This window comes from Saimiri boliviensis, chromosome 7 (genome assembly GCF_048565385.1).
Source record: "Saimiri boliviensis isolate mSaiBol1 chromosome 7, mSaiBol1.pri, whole genome shotgun sequence".
In the NCBI taxonomy this organism is placed as follows: Eukaryota; Metazoa; Chordata; class Mammalia; order Primates; family Cebidae; genus Saimiri; species Saimiri boliviensis.
The window spans coordinates 8,569,776-8,597,278 of NC_133455.1; the positions used below are offsets into that span (position 1 = coordinate 8,569,776).

The following is a 27,503-nucleotide window of genomic DNA, read 5'->3' on the forward strand; positions in this document are numbered from 1 at the left end:
TAGTGCAGCGTCTGAGATACTTGGCGATGTCTCATCATCCCCTTGGACAGGCAGCTATGACAGGGGTGAACCCCAGTCACTGAAGCTGGAGGTCCACTGTGGAAGGCCACACCACCGGACTCCACAGAAAAGCAAGACTCAGGGCTCTGGAGTCCTGCCCACCTTCAAATCCTGCATTATTCCACCTGCACGTAATTGGGGCCCTAGCCCCTAGACAGGAGGGTTTCCACATGCCAAGGGTAGGAAGACCACTTGCTGCTTCTTTTTTTTTTTTTTTTTTTGAGACAGAGTTTTGCTCTCGTTGCCCAGGCTGGAGTGCAATGGCGCAATCTCGGCTCCTGGGTTTAAGTGATTCTTCTGCCTCAGCCCCCCCAGTAGCTTGGATTATAGGCATGTGCCACCACACCCGGCTAATTTTGTATTTTTAGTAGAGACGGGGTTTCTCCATGTTGGTCAGGCTGATCTCGAACTCCCGACCTCATGTGATCTGCCCACCTCGGCCTCCCAAAGTGTTGGGATTACAGGTGTGAGCCACCACGCCCAGCCTTTTTTCTTTTTTTTTGAGATGAAGTCTCACTCTGTCGCCCAGGCTGGAGTGCAATGGCTCAATCTCTGCTCACTGCAACCTCCGCTTCCTGAGTTCAAGAGATTCTCGTGCTTCAGCCTCCCAAGTAGCTGGAATTACAGGCATCCACCACTAGGCCCATGTAATTTTTGTACTTTTAGCAGAGACAGGGTTTCACCATGTTGCCCAGGCTGGTCTGAAACTGCCAGCCTCAAGTGATCCACCACCTCGGCCTCCCAAAGTGCTGGCCTTACAAGCGTGAGCCACTGCACCCAGTCTCTTTTTTTCCCATTAAAAAAAATTGTAGTAAAATATACATGACATCAAATGTGCCTTTATATCCATTTTTAAGGGTATGATTCAGTGACATTAAGAACATTCACAACGTTGTGCAACCATCACCACGATTTCCAGAACATTTTCATCGCCATGAAACTCCACCTCCCTTCCCCCCAGCCCCTGGTGACTGGGTTCTATGTTCTGCCTCTGTGGATTTCTGTTCTGGGTATTTCATAATAATGGAACATACAATATGAGTCCGGCTTCTTTCCCAGGGCGTGACATTACCAAGGTTCATCCCTGCTGCAGCATGCGTAAGAACCTTGTCCCTTTTTATGGCTGAATAATATTCCATTGTGTGGCTGGACCACACAATTTATCTTCATTCATTCATAGATGATTGGATGTATCTGTTCAATCACTGAGGGATGCATGAGTTATTTCCACTTTTTGGCTGAAAGGAAGGCCACTTTGATGACTGCATGGCTTAACACTTCAGCATTCTCACAGCCCCAGAGGGTATGTGTGGTTTAACAGTGAACAGGAAGCGTGAAGTTCTCTCTTATCTCCAGAGAAAGCTCCGGCTTCGTGAATAAGCACAACACGCCCGAGACAGGAAGAGGACAAGCAGCTCAGAGAATGAGGGCTGAGTGGTGAGGACAGATGGCAAGAAAAAAATAAGAAACGCCGGGAGTGTAGAGCCTAAGGTGCCTCTGAGATGTTAAGATTCTGAATTCCAAATGCCTGGAATGGTTTCTGAATAGAAGTTCCGTGGAGCGAGAGAGAGAAAACAAATCTTTGAGTTAAAGACTCATGAAAATATACAAAGTTCACTGCCAGAGTTCAGGACTCAGAAATGTGCTGGGTGTGGGGAGAGGAGGGAGGGATGGAGATCACGTTTCCAAGTGGGTTTCAGCTTATCTCTTCCGCATCTACAGTGTGACCCAAGGCTGAGTCATTTGGTGCGAAGTGATTTTATCGGTACAGAATGATCCACGTGACGCCTTTTCCTTTAAAATCTCCATCTTCTGAAAAACTCAGCGCTCCGTCGGCCTTGCTGATGGAGCATGATGCACTGACCTCCCTCAGTTCAGCCCGTCTTGTTCTCCCTTCTGCAGTGCTCAGACGCGTTTTTGCTCCCTGCATTTCTGCGTCACCTCGTTTTAGACGTGTTCTTCTATAAGACACGTAGTCACGTGTTGGTTTTTCGCACTGGCGTGAGAGCTCGTCTTTGTGTCATTTAATCCATTTGTATTTATTTTCCCAACTAACACGCGCAGCGTCCCTTCTCTCATCTGGCCTTCCATTCTCTTTGCTATTTCCGCTATTTGGTGCTCTTTATATGCGGAACCATTTTCTTTTTCCCTCTAAGGAAGTCAAATGGTCTTTTGTCTAACAAGAGGCTTAAAGTACGAACCATTCAAGCCTCTCTGCAATGATCAAGGTCAGGAATGAAATCGTATCTGTGTAAAGTGAGATCATTGACATTGAACTATCTCCCGTCCCTCTGCCGCCTGTTCCCTGTGTGTGTGTGTGTGTGTGTGTGTGTGTGTGTGTGTGTGAATTTCTAATACCGTTTCCATCTTTAAAACAGGATGAGATTTTCTTTCAATCACGATGTTTGGCATATTGTCTTCGCTGGCAGTCATACCTTCTCCGGTTACAGAGACACTGTTGTGAACGTCATTCATTCATTCTGTGTTCGTTGCTTTTTCCTCCTGCAGCCTGGGCAGAGCCTGAGACTTGCTCTCTGCTCTCACCTGCTTGGTTTTCTTCTGTGTCCAAACTCCACTTTATCTCACAGCTTTAGTTTCCTTAACGGCTTCCTCAGCCCTTACAGCATGCGCTCTCCTCACATCCCCCTCTCTTTTTTTTATTGCTCCCTCCCCTTTCAATTCTCTCTCTCTCTCTCTCTCTCTCTCTCTCTCTCTCTCTGTTTTGTTTTGTTTTTGTGTTTGAGACTTGTCTTGCTCTTGTCACTCAGGCTGGAGTCCAGTGGTATAATCTCAGCTCACTGCAGCATCTGCCTCCCGTGTTCAAGCGATTCTTGTCCCTCGGCCTCCCAAGTAGCTGGGACTACAGGTGCCCACCACCACGCCCAAATTTTTGTATTTTTAGTAGAGAGGGGGGTTTCACCATGTTGGCCAGGCTGGTCTTGAACACCTGACCTCAAGTGATCTGTCCACCTTGGCCTCCCAAAGTGCTGGGATTACAGGCGTGCGCCGCCGTGCCTGGCCCTTTTCTCTGGGTTTTAAATGCCACCTTAGCTTCTCTTAGCCTTTTATTTCCGTCTCTTCTCGCACAGGCAGCCGTCTTCTCAGCAATGCTGGAGTTTGGGGTCATATGCCATGGGCCCGTGGCTCCAAATGCCCGTCATTCCTCAGCACCGGGCAAAGGTCGTTCGGCCTCAGGTGAAGAGAGACAAAGAAGGAAGTGGAGAAGTTTTGCTGGGTTTCCTTACTCATCTGGGAGGGGTCACCATGCATTTGTGTAACCATCTCTTTTCACTTAGTGGCCGGCATTGTAGATACAGTTCAGTTGTCCTTTTTTATGACAGGTTTATTTAGCAAAACAAAATGTTAGTAAAAGTTGGTGACTCTTTTTTGGTTCTTTATATTAAAAAAAAAAAAAAAAAAAAAAAAAAAACAGGCAAATAAACCAACAAAAAAACGATGCCCAAGTCTAGACTATTAAATCTGCAGCAGAGGGGGATTGCTCCAAGGCGGGAAATAAGGAAGACACTGGAGATTCTGCAAAAAGAGTGCAGGTGAGGCCGGGCGCGCTGGCTCACGCCTGTAATCTCAACACTCTCGGAGGCCGAGGCAGGCGGATCACGAGGTCAGGAGATTGAGACCAGCCTGGCCAACATGGTGAAACCCCGTCTCCACTAAAATACAAAAAAATTGGTCACGCATGGTGGCGGGTGCCTGCAGTCCCAGCTACTCAGGAGGCTGAGGCAGGAGAATTGCTTGAACCTGGGAGGTGGAGATTGCAGTGAGCCCAGATCATGCCACTGCACTCCAGCCTGGCCACAGAGCGAGACTCCATCTCAAAAAAAAGATAAAAAGAAAGAAAAAGAAAGAGTGCAGGTGAGGCCGGGTGCTGTGGCTCACACCTGTAATCCCAGTACTCTGGGAGGCTGAGGCAGGTGGATCACCTAAGGTCAGGAGTTTGAGACCAGCCTGGCCAACATGGTGAAACGCTGTTTCTACCCAAAATATAAAACTTAGCAGGGCATGGTGGCACACACCTGTAATCCCAGTTACTCAGGAGTCTGAGGCAGAAGAATCTCTTGAACCCAGGAGGCAGAGGTTGCAGTGAGCCGAGATCTTGCCACTATACTCCAGCCTGGGTGGAGTGGACAGAACAAGACTCCATGAAAAAAAAGAAAAAAATGCACAGGTGAGAGAATGAAGTCCTGGACCCAGAGAGGGCAGAAGAGAAAGAAAAGATCCAAAGAGAGTAATTCTGCCTTCGGAACCAGTAAAGGAAGAATCTGGAAAGGAGAAAAGAGAAGGGGTTTTCTTTTGGGTGATAAGAATGTTTTGGAACTAGTTAGAGGTGGTAGTTTCAAAACACTGTGAATGTCCTAAATGACCATTCGAATGTATTAAAAGTATATCTAAGTTGCTCACTTTATTATTTTATTTTATATTTTATTTTATTTTATTGTTTTGAGATGGACTCTCACACTGTCACCCGGACTGGAGTGCAGTGGTGAGATCTCAGCTCACTGCAACCTCCATCTTCCGGGTTCAAGCAGTTCTCCTGCCTCAGCGTCCCAAGTAGCTGGGATCATAGGCACACACAACCACACCTGGCTAATTTTTGTATTTTTAGTGGAAGGTTTTGCCATGTTGGCCAGTCTGGTCTTGAACTCCTGACCTCGATTCACCCGCCTCGGCCTCCCAAACTGCTGGGATTACAGGCGTGAGCCACCACGCCTGGCTTATTATTATTTTTTTTTTTAGACAGAATCTCTATTTTTTTTTTAGACAGAATCTCACTCCATCGTCCAGGCTTGAATGCAATGGCACTATCTCGGCTCACTGCAACCTCCGCCTCCCAAGTTCAAATAGTTCTCCTGCCTCAGCCTCCCAACTAACTGGGATTACAGGCATTTGCCATCACTCCAAGCTAATTTTTGTATTTTTAGTACAGATGGAGTTTCACCATGTTGGCTAGGCTGGTCTCAAACTCCTGAACTCAACTGATCCATTCACCTCAGCCTCTCAAAGTGCTGGGATTACAGGTGTGAGCCACTGTGCCTGGCCACATCGTTCACTTTAAAATGGTTAATTTTATGTTATATGAATTTCACTTCACTAAACAATGTAAATAACGGAGAAATATCAAAACAGGAGAGAAAAAGGCTTTTGGATATCAGATTAGCTCAAGGCAAAAGGGGCAGTGTCCATCTATCCAAGTGGTTTTCAACGCTCAATGTGTTGATTCATTTATCCATTCACCATAGGTTCAGTGAGAACTGGCCACGTGCCTGACACCGTCCTGGGTGTTGGAACGTGGCCGTGAACAAGCAGCGTCCCCGTCCTCTGCAGCTGACAGTGTAGCAGGGGAGACAGGTTGTCAGCCACGAGCAGAGCCTTGAAACATGCTTTCAGGTGGTGATTCACGCTCTGCTGGGAGAAAACGTGGGAGAATGTGTGAGGAAAGATGGGGCAGACTGAAGGCAGGGAGGCCAAGAGAGGCTTCTCTCAGCAGGTTACCTCGGAGCAGGGATTTCCTCCAAACCAGGGAGCCAGGCCGGGCGCGGTGCCTCACCCATGTAATCCCAGCACTTTGGGAGGCTGAGGCTGGCAGATCACTTGAGCCCAGAAGTTCAAGACCAGCCTGGGCAACAGGGTGAAACCTCATCTCTACTAAAAATACAAAAAGTTAGCTGGGCATGGTGGTACATGCCTGTAGTCCGAGCTACTCAGAAGGCTGAGGAGGGAGGAGTGCCCAAGCCGAGGAGGTCAAGACTGCAGTGAGTGGTGGTCATACCACTGCACTCCAGCCTGACCCTGCACTCCAGCCTGACCCTGTCTCAAAACAACAACAAAAACATAAGCAGCAAGCAAAGCTGCCCACATCTGGGAAAAGCACTTCCTGTCAGCAGGAACAGCAGGAGGTCCCGAGGGCAGGAAGGAGCTTGCTGAGTTCTGGATTTGCAGGGCAGCCCTTGTGGCTGGGGCAGTGGGACACCCGGACGTTCCTCTTTGCCCCATCTGGGGTGTGGCCTGGATGTCCCAGTGTGGCCAGGGCTGACACCACAGCTCTAAAGGGTCTCCCCATTCCTGCTTCCTCTATGTCTTCCACAAACTTCATTCACGCCAAGAAGCAGGCAAGATGAGAGTAAATAAACACTCACTCCATCATGCCTTGAGGTGGTGGGGAGCAGCTATCCTTTTTCTGTGTGTGTCACTGACCCCCTTCAACAGTTTGATAAAGCCCGTGGACCCCTCTTCAGAATAATCTCTCTAAACGTGTAGCATAAAATACCTAGGTTTGCAGACAGAAAATCCATTGAATCACAACAGCTATCACAATATTAAATAGATTTCTAATATTGTAAGGACACGGGCTTTTTTTTTTTTTTTTTTTTTTTTTTTTTTTTTTTTTGAGATGGGGTTTCGCTCTTGTTACCCAGGCTGGAGTGCAATGGCGCGATCTCGGCTCACCGCAACCTCCACCTCCTGGGTTCAGGCAATTCTCCTGCCTCAGCCTCCTGAGTAGCTGGGATTACAGGCACGCGCCACCATGCCCAGCTAATTTTTTGTATTTTTAGTAGAGACGGGGTTTCACCTTGTTGACCAGGATGGTCTCGATCTCTCGACCTCGTGATCCACCCGCCTCGGCCTCCCAAAGTGCTGGGATTACAGGCTTGAGCCACCGTGCCCGGCCGGGCTTTTTTTTTTTTTAAATTAAAATAAAATGTTTTAGAGATAGGGCTTTGCTCTGAGGCCCAGGCTGGAGTGCAGTGGCACAATCATAGCTCCCTGCAGCCTCAACCTCCTGTGCTCAAGTGATCCTCCCGCCTCAGCCTCCCGAATAGCTGGGACTACAAAACTCCACCATGCCCAGGTCATTTTTAAATGTTTTGTAAAGATGGAATCTCTCTATGTTACCCAGGCCAGTCTCCAATTCCTGCCTCAAGTGATCCTCTCACCTCGGTCATCCAAAGCGCTGGGATTATAGGCATGTATGCATCTGTAAAGAAGCCTGGCCTGACGTGGGCCTCTTTATAGATGCATTCAAGAACACACTCGAGTGGCGGGCCTGGAACTTTTGTAACTTTGGAGAAGCAACAAGAGTAAATGACGTTTTGGCATGGCTGCAACAGCAGCCACGTATTGTGGGTCCTTTTTTTTTGACGTGGAGTCTCTTTCTGTAGCCCAGGCTAGAGTACAGTGGCGCGATCTCAGCTCACAGCCACTTCCACCTCCCGGGTCCCAGTTCAAGCAGTTCTCCTACCTCAGCCTCCCAAGTAGCTGAGATTACAGGCATGAGCCACCATGCCCAGCTAATTTTTGTATTTTTTAGTAAAGACGGGTTTCACCATGCTGGCCAGTCTAGTCTTGAACTCCCGAGCTCATGATCCGCCCACCTCAGCCTCCCAAAGTGCTGGGGTTACAGGCTTGAGCCGCCGCGCCCGGCCTGGATTGCGGGTCTTTTGAACTTTGGTCTCTGTCTACCAGGAACAATACAGAGAAAGAAACGGCGGACAAAACCAGGCTTCAAAGTGGAGGAAAATACAGGCACGCTGCAGGCACGTAAGTCCACTCCGGGGCCGAAGCGCTTTCAGAAAGAAACAGCTAGAAGTTGGTTCTGTGTTGTTCAGGGAATTTGATTCCCCTGGCAGGTAAGCTCTGGAATGAGCCTTGAGTGAGATGCACTTCGCATCTGTCTGGTGCTGCCACGTCTGTGCTTAGAGAAAGAGGACGCAGAGAAAAACGGCACCTGCCCACCTCTCGAGCAGGGCAGAGACTCCAGTGTGGGCTGCACGCCACCTGCCCGTCCTGCCACCGGCCACACCCTCCCCAGCTGTGGGATCCGCTCTGTTCCCTTCTCTTCCAGCGATGATCAAGCGGGTGTTTCGGGAGCGCTCGGGGTAGCCAGGAGCTCAGCTGAGGGCTTGCTGTGGGAGTTCCCTTGATCCCCGTTCGCATTTTTTTTTTTTTTCATGACCGCCAGCGCTTTATTGCCTATCTAGTAAATGCCTCTTGGCTGAAAACTTTTCCATCTTTTCCCCACAGGGGTTCAAGCTGGCGGCATTTGCCATCCTACGGGGTCCAAGGGTCAGGGTGGACGGGGAGGAAAGGGTTGTGTTGCCTCGACTCTCCAGCCTCCTCCACTTAGCAAGGAGTCTTGCTGCTGCATGGTGACGTGGGCCATCCATGCTGGGGCAGAGCTGGCAACTCCGGGGCCTGGGTCTAAGGCACCATCTTCCACCATTTGAAGGCAAAGGGTGCCCGGCGGACGGTGGCGCAGGCGCAGATGTCTCCCACATCGTGCTGATTCGGAATGGAGGCTCGTCATGGTCAGGGAATATTCAAGTTTACCCTTGGCCAAGGTTAACCTCAGGACCACACCTTGCACCCCGGCGGTCCGTCTCCCCTCTCTGTTGCTTCCATATTCTGCACTGCCAGCCTCCCCTTTTCTTTCTCAGGGACCCGTCCTTCCTCCATGGAGATCTTGGTCCCGATGTCAACCCACCAGGGGCACAGAGCTTGGGCTGCTGCGAACGGCCTGTCGTGATCGAGCAACTTGCCTGTGCTTCTCCTGGCCACGTGGGAAGACAGCCCAGGTGATCGGGTTCTGTGCCTGGGCCGATGAGGCTTTAGATGGTGGAGAAGTCTAAGATCACACACCTGGAAGATGGATCCCCAAACTGGATTTGTTGGTAGGATGGGAATGAGCGCAGGCTGGCACTCTGAGGTAGTCCCTAATGAGACCAGGCAATTTCACAGGGGAACCATGGCATTCCTGGACGTCACCTTTGCTGGCACAGGAAAGCCAAGTCAAGGTGCGACCGGCTTCCTGCCTCGGCCCACCGTCTGCTGCGGGGTGCCTGCACCCTCCTCTGACCCTCTAAGCTTTCTTCGTGCACATTAGTGGGGCCTTATTTCCTGTTCTTGGAAACCTTCCAGAACCCTCCTAAGCTGGGCCGTTAAGTAACGAGACACGTACGACCTTAATGTGCTCCCCAACCGACACCCCGTTCTATACACACATTCCTTTCCCCTCCCTCAGGTGTCTTAGCTGCTAAGTCAATAATTTATTCCACAGTAGCCTCGTTTTGCTGTTTTTAAAAGCCTGCCCACTATGGGGTCTTTATTCATTGGTTCACCATGAAACTTTTTAAAAGAGAACTGGAAAGCATTTGTAGGAGGGAAAATTGCTGGGGGCAGAGTAGTAAATTGCGGAGCTCCCGGCCCCACGCCCCCACCCTGCTCCCTCCTTCCTTCCCTGGGCCATTAAATGTATAAAAGCACTAAAGACCATGCTTTTCGGGGCAATCTTTCTTGGTGACGGGCCCAGGGCCAAGGGGTGTGCTATAGATTTTCCCGTATAAATTAATACGTTATAATGGGCAACATGAGATGGGCGTGGGGTCACAGCAGCTGAGCTCTCTGGTTCCTCTATACAGCATCTGTAATTTAAAATTTTACAAAGAGTCTGAGCAACTTCTCAGTTCATAAGGGCTGGAGCGCTGCAGGGGCTACCCAACCGCGGGCAAAACGGCACATGGGCAGCCAGAAAACTGAGAAGGAAAAGCTGGCACCAGTTTTGTGATCTTGTGACCTTTCATTAGAGTTGTTTTTTTTTTTAATAAGAACTTCAGATGATCAAAAAGATTTAGAGATTAATACAGCAAAGATCCACACACCCTTCATGGGGTTAAGAAAGCAAATGTCCCCAGACAAAACAATAGAAGACCCAGCCTCCCGCTAAGAGTTACAGGTATCCCAAATTTGCTATTAATTATTCCTGTGCACGTCTTTAAACATGTCTGCGTAGGTATGAAAAGCTCCCAAACACCGTGTATTACATGTTCTAAGCTGTATCTTACTGTATCTAGTCTTCTACAACTCGCTTCTTTCACTCAATATTATTTTTTTGACACAGAGTCTTGCTCTATCACCCAGGCTGGAGTGCAATGGCACAATCTTGACTCACTGCAACCTCCACCTCCTGGGTTCAAGTGATTCTCCTGCCTCAGGCTCCTGAACAGCTAGGACTACAGGTGAGCGCCACCATACCCAGCTAATTTTTTGCATTTTTAGTAGAGACAGGGTTTCAGTATGTTGACCAGGCGGGTCTCGAACACCTGACCTCATGATCCGCCCATCTCGGCCTCCCAAAGTTCTGGGATTACAGGTGTGAGCCATTGTACCCAACCTTTTTTTTTTTTTTTTTTTTTGAGGCAGAGTCTTGCGCTATTGCCCAGGCTGGAGTGCAGTGGTCTGATCTTGGCTCACTGCAAACTCTGCCTCCTGAATTCAAGCTGTTCTCCTGCCTCAGCCTCCTGAGTAGCTGGGATTACACGTGCCCACCACTACACCCTGTTAATTTTTGCATTTTTAGTGGAGGTGAGGGGTTCACCATGTTGGCCAGGCTGGTCTCGAACTCTTGACCTCAGGTGATCCACTCGTCACAGCCTCCCAAAGTGCTGGGATTATAGGCATGAGCCACTGTGCTCACCCTCAATATTGTAATTTCGAACTTCATCCACGCTGACACACTTGGCAGTAGTCCATCCATTTTCACCATGGTGTGACGTCCCTTGTCTGCTGTTCTGCCGTGTGTGTGTCTTTACTCCTGTTGATGGCTGCATAGCATGTTTCAGGTTTCCATCATGGACAATGCTGCTGGATGCTCTCGCTCACATCTTCTTGTCTCTCGAGGGCAGTATTTTTCAAAATGAGAGTTGTAGTCATTAATAAGTATTGAAATGAATTTAGTGAGCCACGCCCAGCATTAAAAATAATAGGAAAAGAAAGCACTAGAAAGGCGTCACACATGGAGTAAATAATATGTCATGGCACTTTTGCTTCAGAGGGGTGTGCATGTGTGTGTGTGTGTGTGTGTGTGTGTGTGCGCGCATGCATGCACGTGCATAGGTGCTGGCTGGATTGGGGTCTAGATATTCCTTCCTGTGGGTCATGATTTGAAAAGTTTGACAGACATGGCTCTGGGGTATATATTTAGGAGAGAGACTGCAGAGTTACAGAGTGTGCACAGCCTAAGCTTTGCTGGATGCTGCCAAAATGCTTTTCAAATAGTTATACTGATTTACGCTCGACTTTCATTAAATTTTCATAGCTCCTTCTTATGGCTTTAAAGCACAAAGCTTGCTAATGAGAGCTAAGACCTATCTTATTGCTCTGCGGAAGGCTAGACATGAAAATCACAGCATATTAGCCAGCTCAGAGACCAGAGAGATCAATCTTTGCAGCCATTAACCAACCATATTTCCTTGACATTAAAGCTCCCCAGGATAAGCAGGTCCATATCCTCAGAGAGAGTTCCTCTTCTGGGCATGCTCTCTCTCAGTAGGAAGGCAGCAAATCAGGGAAAGATGATGACAGTGACCTGTGCTTTTCCTGTCACCAGCCCCTTTTCATCTCGACCTACCTAAAACCTCCAAGAGAGACAGAGTCTGAAAGTTCGGTCCAAGCAACTCAATCTTCTGTTTAACAACAATACAGCAAAACTCTTTGCAGAAATATAAGAGTCCAAAGTCTGCACGAGACAACTTTCATAAGACCCAAGATGCAATCCAAAATTATTTGACATACAAAGAACCAGGAACATGGGTCCTATCTTAAAGAGAAAAGACAACTCATGTCGACCGACCTTGAAATGATCTAGATTTTGGAATTATCAGATGAGGATTTTAAAGCAGGTGCTATTATTGCATTCAATATTTTAAAGGAAAATATACTCACAATGAACAAAAAGATGGGAAATCTAAGCAGAGAAACAGAAACTATAAAAAAGAGTCAAACAAATTCTAGAACTGAAACATACAATCTAGGAAACAAAACTATGGAGGTCAGCCTGCTCTCTCATCGGCAAGCAGGTGAATGAAGTTCCCCGTTAGATTAGCTTCACCCTAGCTTTACAGAATGACTTGTTATCTAGGAAACATGTCTACATATTTTGTACAAACCATTTCCTCTGCTACAATTCCTCCTTCTATAATTCTTTTTTTTTTTATCCCTAGGGACCTCTGGCACAGTTTCATTGCCCCTTCCTGAAGCTTCCCCTAGAACCTCTACTCTTCTCTTAGGCAGAACACTTGCTCCCTTCCCTGTTTCTGTAACAGACATCTCTTGTTTCTGTCTGCTAAACATGTATTTCCATATTTTCCTTTTAAGGGTAATCATTGCTCTTCTAGATTCAACCCATCTGACTTGAGAGGGGCTGATTTCTCCCTCCTGTCATCATGAATGTGTCCATGAACCAAACATGGCCATTCAGTACATTTCCAACCCATGGCCACATAACTGGGTCACTAAGGAGGGGCCTGACCAACCAAGCCAACGCAAGCACTCCAGATGACTCTGCTTGGTATTTTGGACAAAAGATTCTACTGCTGGTTTTCTAAATGAATACAATATAAGCCAGAAGCAGCTGGCAGCCACCTTATCACCTGTCTAAGAAGGACAATGTTGGGCAAGGCAGAACCAAGGGGCGGAGAGGGATCAATTCCTGATAGCAGTTGAGCACCCACGTCCAGCCATGCCTGAAGCCATCTGCCCTTGGATTTTTCAGTTAAGTGAGCCAGTAAATGTCATTTTCTGTCTCAGTAGGTTCAAGCCGGATTTCTATCACATGTCGCTGAAAAGTCCCCATGTCATCTAATTCTCTCAGACCTAATCACATTCTAGTAAGGAACTGGATGGTAAAGTCCTAAGGGTGGGGACTATTCTGCTCAACATTTCCATTGTCACACCCAGAACACAGCAAGACAGGCAGGAGGAGTTTCCTGACTGTGTTTCCAAATCCAATGCATCTTGGAAAACTCAACTTTTTCATTTTCTTATTGTCTTTGCACCACCTTATTCAGGTCTCACAAGGTGCCATTGTCACTGTATTACGGCTGGTAACACTGAAGCTACTGGCTATTTAGTGACTCACCTGCATTCTTGAAGCTAGTAAATTACAGAGCTGAGATGGTGAGGCTGGGGAGCTTATCCAGACAGCCACTTTCTTGGCCAATAAGACCACTGCTTCACACCCCACTTGATCACGGTGAGGAAGGTGGTGGTGCTATTTCTTTTTTTAGGTGTTGAAGGTACAAAAGCAAAAACTGACACGTGGGACCTAATTAAACAAAAGAGCTTCTGCACAGCAAAAGAAGCTATCCACAGAGTAAACAGACAACCTACAGAATGGAAGAAAATATTCACAAACTATGCATCTGACAAAGGTCTAATCTTTAGAATACAAAGAACTTAAACAATTTAACAAACAAAAAAAAAAACACCATTAAAAATGGGCAAAAGACATGAACAGACACTACTCAGAAGAAGACATACATGCAGCCAACAAACACATGAAAATATGCTCAACATCAATGTTCACTAAAGAAACGCAAATCAAAACCAGAATGAGATATCGTCTCACACTAGTCAGAGTGGCTATTATCAAAAAGTCGAAAAATAGCAATTGCTGGCAAGGTTGCAGAGAAAAGAGAACACTTATACACTGTTGGTGGGAACGTAAATTAGTTCAGCCACTATGGAAAGCAGTGTGGAGAGTCCTTGAAGAACTTAGAACTACCATTCGATCCAGCAATTCCATGATGAAATAGATACCCAAAGGAAAAGAAATTGTTCCACCAATTCATCGCAGCACTTTTCACAATAGCAAAGACACAAATCAACCTAAATGACCATCCAGTGGTGGGCTGGATAAAGAAGATGTGGTACATCCACACCATGGAATACTATGCAGCCATAAAAAAGAACAAGATCATGTTTTTTGCAGCAACATGGTTGCAGCTGTAGGCCATTATCCTAAGTGATCTAATGCAGGAACAGGAAACCATGTTGCATGTTTTCACTTATAAGTGGGAGCTAAACAGTGGGCACACATAGACACAAAGATGGGAACAACAGACACTGGGATTACTAGAAGGAGGAGAGTGGAGGGGGATGTGGGTTGAAAAACTACCCTTTGGGTGCTATGCTGACTACCTGGGTGACAGGATCATTTTACCCCAAACTTCAGCGACATGCAACTTACTTATGTGCCCCCGGACCTAAAATAACAGCTGAGAGTGAAGAAGGCGGTGAAGGAAACCGTAAGGAGAACGTGAGGGAAGCACACGGTTTGGAGGCGGATCCCTTTGCTTATCAGCTTACATCTCCCTGACAAAATTACAAACACAAAAGGAAAGTGAGTCTTAGAAGTACACATAAAATGTATCAGAAAGAAGCAAAAAGGAATGCGTTTTTAATGACTCATCCTTGGAAACTGGCGGCATCCTAACTCCTGTCAGTCTCCCAGGACCACCGTAACAAAGTACCATACACGGCGTGGCTTAAGCCACAGAAATTTATCATCTCACAGTTCTGGAGGCTCCACGTCTGAGATCCACATGCCAGTGGGGCCACACTCCGTCGGAGGGCACCAGGGAAAGGTCTGTCCCACACCTCTCTCCAGCTCCTGGTACTTCCTTGGCTGGTGACAGCAGAATTCTGTCTTCCAACGGGGTCTCCCTGGGTGTGCGTCTCTGTTCCAGTTTCTCCCTTTTGCAATGAAACTGATATACTGGACTAGGGGCCCCGCTACGCCAGTATGACCTTAACTGATGACATCTGCAACAAGCTTCTTTCCACTTGAGGCCACATTCTGAGGTGCTGGGGATTCGCACTTTGATGTATGAAGGGGCAGGAGTGCAGTTCGGTCCGTAGGCCTCCTCTTCACGTGGAATGATAGTGTCAACTTTAAAACGTGATTCCAACTTACCCTTCTTGGGTACCAGTGGGTGAGAGAAATTGAGATGAATTTATTGTCAGTAATTTTTGTAGACTCGGTGTCCAATTTTCATGTTCCTGTTCTCTGCACTATTCTCCTATGTGTGTGCAAACCATACTCACACACGTGCACACTCACACAGGCGTGCACACCCACGTGCGTAAACGCACAGGCGCGTGCACATTCAGGCCCATGCAAAGGCGGAATTCCCACGGAGCTACATATAGGGTTAAATCAACGGGAAAAAAGTAGAACCGGGAAGAACTGGCTGTGGGTGTTAAGCAATCCCACAACTGTTTGAAATTGATTTCAAACAGTCTGAGGATTTCAGGGAGCCCAAAGCTGGGCCAGCTCCTCCGCCCTCTGGGCGCCCCCCAGGCTCTGCACGTTGCCTTTCCACTTTGCTCCAAGTCTCTCACCCAACAGCCCAGTGTGGTGGGCCGACGTCTGGGGCCAAGACACAGATGGCATTATTTTGAGCCCCTCCTCAACTTTGCAGCGCCCTGAATGGCCAGACCACAGGTCAAAACCAGGGCTGTAGCTGATGGACCAGAGCGACCAAGATGCCCCATTTCCCTCAAAAAAATACCCCACTGTTTCTGCAGAGCAGCAAAGCCAACCAGGGACTCACCAGGTCCTAGCTGGGGAAGGGAGAGCTCAGCCGTTACCAGCGTTGAAGTCAGGAAAGGGGACCCCAGGTAAGCTTTGAAGAGGTAGGTGGATAGTTCTAGACTTTTTCAAAATGATGCTTCAGCACAGAACATTCATTTTTAGCTCATGTGTTTCTAGCTGGTGGAGTAAGCTGCGGCTTTTGCCAAAGACCAACTCCAATGCTTCAAGGTGTAAACGTCTAGAGATGAGGGATTCGGGATTTTGCCTTTGTCGTCTGCAGTGTCCCCTGTAGTCTGTCTTTGTGTCTGTTTCAACCAGGCGGAGGAAAGCAGTGAATGCCCGCAGCACCCTTACGGCAGATTGAATTATGGCTACCTGCCGTCCCCGCTGCTCTCAGTGAAATGCCCTTGATGTAGCCTCGTCTGCTGGGACTGTCGGCTTTGCTGCGGTGCACAAATATGGCATTTTAAAATGGAAATGGGGCATCTTTGCCACTCTGGTCCATCAGGGGCACCTGTGGGCTTCAGGCACATGCCCACCCTTTGCAGTGACTTGGCAGTGCCCATCATGAGAGCAGACAGTGTTTTTTCCTCTTCCCCAGTGAAGGGCTCAGCCCATGGCTTGCTTTAGCCAATGGGACGAGACTGGAGGGACAGCCACTTCTGATGGCCTTTGTCTTCCTGCCTTCTGCCATTCCCAGGGCTGTCGCCGTCCATTTGGCCTGAGCCTCAATGAACTCTCGGGCCTGCAGTGTGCATGACTTCAGGTGGCTCCAGGTGTCAGCCCCCAAGTTACCCCGACTGAGACCAAGTGGAGCAGAGATGAGCTGTCGCCACCTAGCCCTACCGAAATAAACGACAGCAAAATAAACATTGCCATTGGGGACTTTGGTGATTACTTGTTACAGAGCCCTGGGGACTGCAACAGCCTGACTTCTCTCTTGGCTTCCATGACGCTCACCGCCCTTGGTTATGTTCCCACCTGGTGGACTCGTCCTCCTTCATCTCTTCTGTGGGATCCCCTGGCTCCAAGTACCATCTATGTACACGTTCAGTGCAGACTTCTCACTCAAGCTTCCTAGACATCTCCACCGAAGCTCACGGTTCCCCTGAGTCTGAGCATTGGCTCATTGCCTTCCTTTTTTTTTTTTTTTTTTTTTTGAGACAGAGTCTTGCTCTGCTGCCCAGGCTGGGGGTGCAGTGGCACAATCTCAGCTCACTGCAACCTCCACCTCCCAGGTTCAAGTGATTCTCCTGCTTCAGCCTCCCGAGTAGTTGGGACTACAGGCATGTGCCACCATGCCCAGCTGATTTTTGTACTTTTAGTAGAGATAGGGTTTTTTGTTTTGTTTTGTTTTGTTTGTTGGTTTTTTTTAAAGATGGAGTTTCACCATGTTGGTCAGGCTGGTCTTGAACTCCTGGCCTCAGGTGATCCGCCCACCTTGGCCTCCAAAGTGCTTGGATTACAGGCATGAGCCACCACGCCTGGCCAACAGAGACAGGGTTTTACCATATCGGTCAACCTGGTCTCGAACCCTTGACTTTGTGATCTGCCCACCTTGGCCTCCCAAAGTGCTGGGATTACAGGCGTGAGCCCCTGCACCCGGCCTCATTACCTTCTTTCTAGACCCTTTCTTCCTTCTGAATTTTCAGTCCACCAGCCCTGTGCTAGATGTGCCTTCCTCTCCATCACATCCTGCATGGAATTGATTGCCATGTGGTAATTATGGTATTGCCCTAAAATTACTTGAATCTGTTCCACCCACTAATTCAGGCTTCTGTCATCTCTCCACAACAGCTGCTGTAGTCCTTGCTGCTCCAATAACAATCTCAAAATTGAAGTGGCTTAACACAGGGAAATGTGTATCCCATTCATGCTGGCATAGGATGCTCTTCAATATGGTGGTTCAGGGGCCCAGGCTTCTTCCATGTTGTGGCTCTGTCCCAGCATCCTCCATTGGATCCTCCACTGGATCCTCCATGTCTAGCTGGGAGACAGAGAAGAGCTTGAAGTTTCTCTCAGGAGCCTTTAGAGGCCAGTCCTGAAAGTGGCCATATCACTCTGGCTAATGATCCATTCGCCAGAACTAGTCACACATGACCCTGCCTAGAGGCAAGGGGTGTTGGGAAACGTAGTCTGGTGGGGAGGGGGGAGGAGCCCAGAAAGGAGAGGAACGCCGGGATTTAGAGACCATTGGCAGTCACTGTTAACCAAGTTCTCTGCTCCACAGAGTGACTCATGTCCAATGCCAGGATGACGGACAGGCCACTTTTCTGTTTAGAATCCTGCAGTGGCTCCCTCATCACTGACCCAGGTCCTTAAAATGGCATCCAGAGTCCCTTTCCACTCATTTCCTGCCACTTCCTGTCTCTACGGGACAGCAATACCGCACGTCTACCGCACATAGAGTCTATGCATGTGTCTCTCACCCTCTCTTCCCTCCACACCGCTATGGCCACACTCCGACCTGCCCTCGGGACTCAGCCCTGCTCCTGGTGGTCTCTGCTACCCAACCCACCCTCACTCCTAGTGCCCCCAGCTCAATCACTGTACCTGGGGCATCGTCTTAGGAGCTGATCATGACTCTGTCTCACTCTCCACAGTGACAGCTCCTGTAAGGATGCTGTTGATTTCTCTCATGTTTCCTTGTTGCGTGCTCAGCATATACAAAATACTTTTACATTGCTGATGGAGCTCAGGAGTTTGACTAGTTGGCCAACATGGTGAAACCTCATCTCTATTAAAAATACAAACACTAGTGGAGAAAAGAAAAGGTCATCAGAGATGGGGGTGAGGGGGGCGAAGCTGCGCAAGGATGGAGTGGCAGAGGCCGGGACAGAGTGGCCAGCTCCCCGTGCTGGCAGGGACAGATGACCCAGCGTTGCTGAGATCACAAGACACTGATCGCTAGAGCCTGTGTTGGTTCCGCCTCGTCTCCCAGGTCCCCAGCGCAGGCACAGGCCCGGATACCTGGAAGCCGCTGTTCTCGGTCCGGTCCGTGAGAGTCATCTCACTTTGATTTTCCAATGCGACACTTGGTACGCTAGTTGTTGGCTGGGAAACCGCTTTCACGTCTCGATGGCTGGTGGACATGGGTCTAGAGACACTGGGATCTGCTGACAGCCCTGAGCTCTTTCTTCCTCCCTCCCTTTCAGAAACAACTCTCGAGAAACCAACTTGCTTGGCTCGGTCTCCCCGAAATCCTGTGGCCTGCAGCCTTCAGAACTGGGTTTATTTATTCACTTGAATTGGGTCCTGGCATGTCTTCACGTTTGTTCTCTGCATAAAGACCTTTTTGTTTGGGTCCTGGAGAGCAGTTGACTGCTTAGCACACGTGGGATGAAGAGAGGATGTGAGGACCTGACGCCTTAATGCTTGTCACTCCCCAGCAACCTCGGCCCTCCAGGGAAGTGGGTGGGGCTCCGTCCAGATAAGAATAGCCCTTTCCAAACAGGACCTACCTCACTCCCCAAACAGAAAGAGCTTAGAGATTAAAACTGGAGGCAACCTCCTACCCACTCACCCCAGGAAGCTGCAGAGAACCAGGGACCCACTGGGAGAAGGCTGGATGGTCGTCATTAAAAGTACTTTTAAACGAGCATTTCTAAGTTTTCTTGTTCTTGGTTTAAAAAAATTAAAAAGCGGAGAAGGCTGAAACTGGGTAAAGGGGCTTCAGGCGCGGTGAGATGAAAGTCCTGTGAATCTGGGAAAGTGCTTTCAGTCCCAGGCTGTGGGCAGAGGCTGGGTTGATCAGGGATCCTGAAAGGAGCGGACGGTCAAAAGCCAACCAAGGAAACATAGGTCGTTTGCTCGAGTTGCGAAGGGAAGGGGAGAAATCTCACAGTCAGTAATCAAACGAGTCCAAGGAAAGGGATGTTTTACTTTAAGACCTGGGAAGAGCCAAGCATCTTCAAAGATGGGAGGGTTTTGTGGGGAGAGAGGGAAAGATGTGGTGCAGGAGGGTTAGGAGAAAAAGCAAAACTTGCAAGTAAATGAAAAAGGGTCAGGCTCAAGAGTGGATGGAAGGGTGGGATTGGAGATGAAAAATAACATGTGATGTATTGATTGAAGGGTTTTCATGCCGTGGGCGGGGCACCAAGCGCTTTACCTGTAATACTCCTCACTGCACGCCCCGACATAGACAATACTGTACTACTCATTTTCCAGGCTGTCTCAGCCATTACAGGCAGTCTCCTCTCCTCGGGGAGAGCAAGGCTGACAGAGGTGGGGGACCTGTCCTGTCCGTGGTCACACTGGGCAGCTGCAGAATAGGATCTCATGACGTGTCCGTCAGAGGAGAACAGCTCATCCTCTGAGGGTAGAGGAAGGATGGTCCTAGAGCGGCACTGTCCAATAGAAATAGAACTCAAGGCCGGCGCAGCAGCTCACGCCTGTAATCCCAGCATTTTGGGAGGCCAAGGCAGGCAGATCTTCTGAGGTCAGGAGTTTGAGACCAGCCTGGCCAACATGGTGAAACCCCGTCTCTACTAAAATTACTACAAAAATTACCTGGGCATGGTGGCACATGCAGGTAATCCCAGCTACCAGGGAGGCTGAGGCAAAGCAGGAGAATTGCTTGAAACCAGGGGGCAGAGGTTGCAGTGAGCCAAGACTGCACCACTGTACTCCAGCCTAGGTGACAGAGTGAGACTCCATCTCAAAAAAAAAAAAAGCCAGGTACAGTGGTTCACCCCTGAAATCCCAGCACATTGGGAGGCTGAGGTGGGTGGATCGCCTGAGGTCAGGAGTTCAAGACCAGACTGCCTAATGTGGCGAAACCCCGCCTCTACTAAAAACACAAACCTTAGCCGGGCGTGGTGGCGGGCACCTGTAAAACCCAGCTACTCAGGAGGCTGAGGCAGGAGATTGGCTTGAACCTGGGAGGCGGAGGTTACAGTGAGCCGAGATTGCACCATTGCACTCCAGCCTGGGCAACAAAGCAAGACTCCATTTCAAAAAACAAAAGAAAAAAATAGAATTCGAGCCACAAGTGCAAACGTGTGTGTATTTTGAATTTCCTAGTAGCCATACTAACAAAGGTTAAAAAAAAAACAAAAACAGGTGAACAGGTGAAGTTAATTTTAACAATGTATTTTACTTAGCCCAATGTATCTGAAATATTATCATTTCAACACATGATCAATATATGCAAATTATTAAGGAGCTATTTTGCATGACCTTTCCATACTAAGCCTTTGGAATTCGGTGTGTATTTCACACGTGTGGCGCATCCCCGTGTGAGCCAGCTTCACCCCAAGCACTCAGTAGCCCCCCAGGGCTGGTGGCTGTCATGTTGGTAGGCAGAGAACTGGAGAATGACTCCTTCGGGAACTATTAAGGCATATCTTGGGGTCATAAAATGAGGACTCTTCAGGTTGGCTTCAGGCCCAAGACTTGTTACATATTTTTAAAAATAAACTTTTTAATTTTAAATAATTGTAGATTTACAAAACCATTGCATTCTTACGTACCTTAACCTCCAGAGTCTTCCTGCGGCAGCTCAGGGACCATCAGCTGCTCCACAGGGTCTGGCATATTCAGGGCATAGGACTTTTGGAGTTTTGAGAAGTCAGACCTAGGGCTGACCCAATGACTTGGGTGATCAGAGTCAAAATGCCCCAGAAATTATTCAGGGTATTCAGACGCTATGGAATGTTCCAGAGTCCAGAGTCCGTGATGACAAAGGGAGTTGTAAAATGTCTAAGCTGTGATTCGGTTTTCTAATTACACCATATTTGCCCTCCGGGTGAGCAGCCTCTCAGCTAACATTTACTCCCGAGGTGGTGGCTGGGGGGTGGGCACAGGACAGAAGGCACCAGAACAACTGACCAGTGTCAACAGCTGCTCCGGCCTGAAGTATCTGTCAGCTCCTGACTGACTGCAGCCACCCTGTCCAGCAGAAACACAATTTGAGCCGCACATGTAATTTTAAATTTTCAATTGGCCACATGAAACAACAAGAAGTAAGTGAAGATAATTTTAATAACATATATTCCTTAACCCAGCACATCTAAAATATTACCATTTCAACAGGCCAACGATATTAAAAAAACATTAATGGGATAGTTTACATTATTTTCTGGTACCAAGTCTTTGAAATCTGATGCACGTTTTATACTTATTTGTATGTCAATTTGCATGTTGCAGTTTAATGGAAAATTTCTAACGTTATGTACATTTTACGATTTATTAAGAAACTGTAAAAGACTCCCTTCATAGTTGAAAAGCTAGATTCACCTTCTAAAGTTGTTTGGAACGTACTTCAAAAGTTTTCTAACAACTGAATCAAGTGTCAGTTTTTGAATTTAGGTTGGTTAAAATGAAAGTAAACTACAAGTCCAGTTTCTCAGTTGCATTAGCCACATTTCAGGGTTCAGCAGCCACACGTGGCCAGCGGCTACCATATTGGACAATAACCATTAACACACTGGGCGCCTCCTGTGAACACGGGATTTCTCTTTTCAGCCCCAGCTCTGCCTTCTTGCCTCTAACTTGTCCAAGCAAATGTTCAGACTTGGTTTTCTCATCATCTTTTTGCCCTTGCTTTGGACTTTTCACCCAGCGAGGGCTTTGCCAATACGGTTGTCTTATGCCAAGGACTTCCGCTTCTGAGACGGAGGCTTGTCTGGGGCATGGCTTGCCTTTCTTTTTCTAGACCCCCATCAGCATCAGTCCTTGTGGAAACCACTCAAGAGGGCCTGATGTAATTTGCAGGTCCTCTGCCCTTAGGAGGCGCACAGAAGTTGATAAGGGAAATTGCTCTCTATGGTGCTGCCCTGATTTTTTTTCTGGATTCCCTCCTGATCCTTTGAACGACAAGTCACCATTTCCAGGAGATGCTATGAGTGTGTTTATCTTGGAATCTCAGGGAGGGGAGCCCTCCCAGCCCTGGTCTTGTGGCTCCTAGCACAACACACCTGTTTTCTGTTTCTGGTGGTTGATGGGGACACTCACTCACTGAATTTTGGGTCTTCTTTAAGTGCCTTCTTTAAGTGCCTATTTATTTGCTTACTAAAGTAGAGTAAGCAAATAAATAACAGGGGAAAGGGAGTTTTAGAAATTGTATGTATAAACCACTAAAATTTAATACACAAGTTCCCCAGCCACAGATGTTTTCCTAGGGAATTTGAACAGAGCTATAAGAAGTTTCTCTTCCTGGCAGGAGACCACCCTGATCTATCTGTTATCAGCCTAGATGGCACTGCACAAGGGGGTTGCTGCTATGACAAGATAGCGGTCCACAGTGTTCTTAAGGAGTTTTTCCTCTGGAACCACCTGTGCCACCCTTAGGGTATTTCATGCATTAAGGCATTCTAAAGTTGGCTCATTTGTGTGATGGCAGTCATGATGGTGGGGTGATGGTAATGACGGTGGTGAGGACGGTGATGATAGTGATAACCACAATGATGGCAGTGATGATGGAGGTGATGGTGATGATGGGGGCGATGGTGGTGATGGTTATGATGGTGATGATGGTAATGGTGGTGATGGAGCTGATGATGGCTATGATGGTGATGATGGTGATGGTGGTAGTGATGGAGGTGATGATGGTGATGATGGTGCTGTTGGTGATGGAGCTGATGGTGGCCATAGTAGTGATGATGATGGGGATGGTGGTGGTAGTGATGATGGTGATGATGGAGGTGATGATGGATGGTGATGATGGATGGTGATGGTGGTAGTGATGGAGGTGGTGATGGTGATGATGGTGATGGCGGTGACAGAGGTGATGGTGGCCATAGTGGTGATGATGATGATGATGGGGATGGTGGTGACTGATCATGGTGATGGTGATGGTGATGATGGTAGTGATGGTGGTGGTGGTGTTGATAATGGTAATGGTGGTAGTGGTGATGATGGAGGTGATGGTGGTGATGGTGATGGTGGTGATGGAGGTGATGGTGGCCATAGTGGTGGTGATGATGATGATGATGGGGATGGTGGTGACTGTGATCATGGTGATGGTGATGATGATGATGGTAGTGATGGTGGTGGTGGTGGTGGTGTTGATAATGATGATGGTGGTAGTGGTGACAATGGAGGTGATAGTGGTGATGGTGATGGTGGTGGTGGTAACAACTAGATTAATTAACTGGAACCCAGAGCTACCAGAGGACTGCACAGAAAAATTCTTCAGCAATTCATCTCATCTTTCTGGACCTCAGATTTCTTTATGAGTATGACAAGGCCTCACCCCAGATATTCTCTAAGATCCTTAACATTTTATTATCCCCAAACTGCAATGCTGTCACGGTGATGGCGATCGTGACAATGATGACAATACTAACAAAGTCATGCAGAAGGACCATCAGGCATGACAATTCACCAAAAAAAAAAAAAAAAAAACTCTAATGATGTTAATTTTTGACTTTACAATTTATGTTGCGGCTCTTGACCAAACCGATTCATGTTTTCTCTGTATAAGAAAAGTCACAGATCAAACTTCTCTTTCCTTTTTAACTGTGAAGAATCACAAGAAGTGGTATTGCATGTTAGCTCATTTTTCAAAAACTCACAGGATTTATGGATTCATTTGGCAACCATTTAGTGAGCCCTCACTGTGCCAGCCACTATTTTACACCCTGAGGATACAGCCGTTGAGCAGACAGGCTGGGGGCTTGTGTTCACATCAGAGAAGACAGGCAATAAGGAAGCTGATCCACCAACCAGATCACCTCGGATAGCGAGAAGTGCCGCGGGAGAAACTGAACAGGGTAAATAAAACAAAGTAACCATGGGAATAGTAGATCGAGTGGGCAGGGAAGGCCTTTTGAATGTTTAAGATGAAAGTGAACAGTGAAAATTCAGTGAAAGACCCGGCCGTGAGAAAGCGACGGGGAGCACTCCTGGCCTGGGGCATAGCTGGCACAGAGGCCCTACAGACACGCCTGTCCTGTTGACGGACAGCCAGGACGCCTGCTTTCCTGTCCTCTCTTGTATAGTGGGCCACTTTTGTTAAGCCTGCCTGCCAATTTCGGCAGGAGTTTAGTGGTCCACTGTAGACCACGACTGGGGCTTAGTCGCTTCTTCTTGCTGGTGGCAGCAACAATGGCAATAGTGACGGGCGCTCCCTGAGGAGGTGGTGATGAGCTCCCTACCACTGCGCTGTCCACGGGGACAGGCCACGTCTTTCATCCGTCTATCTCCAACTCAGCGTTCAGCTCAGGAAATGCTTGTGGAATTGGAGGTAGATACCGTAATTAAGGAATTAACTGGGAACCAGAGCTACCAGAGGACCGCGTGGGAGACCAGGCGTAAGTCTAGAGCCCGAGGTAAAAAAGAAAATTAAAGTCTGACCAGACGGCAAGAGAGAGGGAGAAACTGGGTATTCATGCCAGCCAATTCACCCAGCCACAATCCTCCCAGAACCAGGAAAGGCTATGAGCACAGTGAATTCCAACTCACGGAGTCATCAGTGCCCTATCTCAGAGTGATAAAGTGATCAGGCGAGCAGCCAGGCACACAATCCAAAGGCCCTCCCAGTGGAATTTCTGTTTAGTTTCTTGGGATTTGCCAAGTATTTTCCAGTACTTTAATTATTCGCATATTGCCTTCCATATTTCGGCTATATCAGTATCACTGATACAATACCTATTAGCAATCAGGTACCATCTATAACAGAGATTAGCAAACTTGTTCTGTACAGGGTCAGTTGGTCCATATTTCAGGTTTTGTGGGCCAGATGATCTCTGATGCAACTGCTCTTCTCTGCATTAAAGAAACCATAGTAATATAATATTCAAATGACAGGTGTGGCTGTGTGTTGATAAAGCTTTATTGACAAAAACATGCTATACACCAGATTTAGCCCAGGGCCATAGTTTGCCAACCTCACCCACATTATCACCTACAAAATATATTAAGGACTGACTGTAAAAAGAATACAATAAATTAATTTCAAGGAAACTGCCTACTGCTCCCCTAAATGGAAAACCAGGAGGCTCTGCCATGAATAAACAACTACAAAAGTAAATTCCATGAAAACAAAACACAATTATTAAATTCCAACTAGAAGGAGGAACAGCCCAAGGCTTGACTTTTCTTCTTAAAAAATAAAAAGGAAAAATTAGGAAGTCCTCAGAGGCATTAAAGGCTCATTAGCACCAGGCTAAGTCTCTCTCTTTGCAATAATCAGCAGGATTAAGACAAATTGGAAGGGGAATGGCTTCTCTGCAAGGTGGCTTGATCTCATTTAAGCCCACTCTGTTTTCCACCTGAAGTTCTCTTGCTGCGCCTACAGCAGTGTCTGTTTCTGAGAAACCCTGTCTTCGTGTATGGTAGAGGTTAAACTCTGACAATGATGGGAGGCAGCCACCCCAAACCACACAAGGTCAAGGCTGATCACCTGCCAAGAGGTAGGGCAGCCTCAGGAGGACAGCCCCCACCCCCACCTCTGTCCTAGGCAGCGTGCCTGGGGCTTAGACAGCTGCCCTCCCTGATCCCACAGAGCGGAAACTCAACCCTCCTGCTGAATTACTGCTGGCAACAGGCTGTGATGTGAGCCCTCGCTGGAAGGATGACCCAGGGCACGGGCCCACCCTGGCACCTGGATGATTATAAAAAGCCAAATCTGACTCACTCTGCTCTGGCCCGCTCGGCGGCACACACTGTCTGAACCGCGCTGGGGAGACCTCTATCTGCTTGTCCCCGATCTGTCAGGGGCCCCAGGTGGGAGGTGGGTAACCAAGCAGCAGGGGTCGTAAAGCCCGGGCCCCAGGGACCCAGCTGATCCCAGGGAAGGAGGGTCCAGGGTCTCCTGAGGCAGTGCTGGTGCTGCTAAGCTGCATCCTGTTGGTGATAACCAGGGCTGCGAGGCAAACAAGGCAGGGCCGCAAAGTAGAAGATGTGTTAGCTCAAGAATTATCAGCCACTATTACTGTGAGTGAATCACACACTTGATTCAAAGAGCAAACTCAGGTGCTCAGCTCACGCACGCTGTGCAAACAGGCGGGGCACAGGTGGAGGGCCGGGGAGACGCGTGGGCACCAGGCTGCGAAGCACCCCTCCCAGAGGCTGAGAGGCCCCTGGAAGGTTTGTGAGGCTCATAAAACCCAACACTGAAGGTTTCACGGGGCTCTAGGGGAAGGGTGCAGCCTCAGGACCTCTGAGACTCCAGCACAGTCCCTCTGCCTGCTCAGCGCACTGGTGCCTCCCAAGCCAGCTCATCCCATGGGGGGAGCAGGAGACAGGGCCGCAGGTGCCATCAGTGCCACCCACTCCTCCCCTGGGCACTCAGGGCAGAAAGTACCAGGGACCTCACGCCTACTACCCTCAGGAGCAGCCTCGAGTGGCGACGGACAGAAGTTGGCCCCTTAGGGAAGCCACCCCAAGGCACGCTCCCCCTTGTCTTCCAGGGTTCCTTACTGGGATGGAGCCTACGTGGCCCAGCAGTGACCAGCTCCCTGATGCATGCCTTCTTTCCTGTCTCACTCCCCCTGCTTCTCTCTGGGAGTTTCCTGGAATCACCTCCCAAAATACTCCTCGCCCTCAAATCCTCATGTCACAATCTGCCTCTGGGGGAATCCAGCCCAAGCCAGGGTGTTTCGCAAGGAATCACAAAAATATCCCAAGACAGCAGTCGACCAGGGCAGCTAGCTCACCACGTGCCTTTGCAGAAGTGAAGAGAGGGCATCCCTTCCTCTGGGCCGTCCCAGAGCACCAGCGTGAGTGTAGAGCTTAGGGAGTGGAGCATGGAGGCCTTCAGCGCTCATCACTGTCCTCAGCTGGGACACTCTTGGACAGTGAACAACCTGCCCAACCATACATGACATCTCTACATTCCTAAGCTAGGCGAAGAGCCCATTTTCTAGAAGAACCAGAAGAAGTGATTGTGAAAGAAATTAAAAGTAATTAGAAAGATCCCTGTGGTGTTGGATTGAAATCAGAATAATTGATATGAACTCATAACACACCTATGCATACGCAGATGGATAGATGTATCAATAAATGCTAATGCGTGCATGCAGGAATGAGTACATACACACACATCTGCTGGCTCCAACACACCCAGAAGCAATGACATCCCAACAGTGAAGAGCACCCTTGCACTCAGATC

The 27,503-nt window shown here is 48.3% G+C and overlaps 1 protein-coding gene across 3 annotated transcripts in view; it reads right to left on the reverse strand.

The window, feature by feature from the left end:
* RFLNA (refilin A) overlaps nt 1–27,503 on the reverse strand; it is a 322,680-nt gene that overhangs the window by 57,343 nt on the left and 237,834 nt on the right. The window lies entirely within an intron of this gene.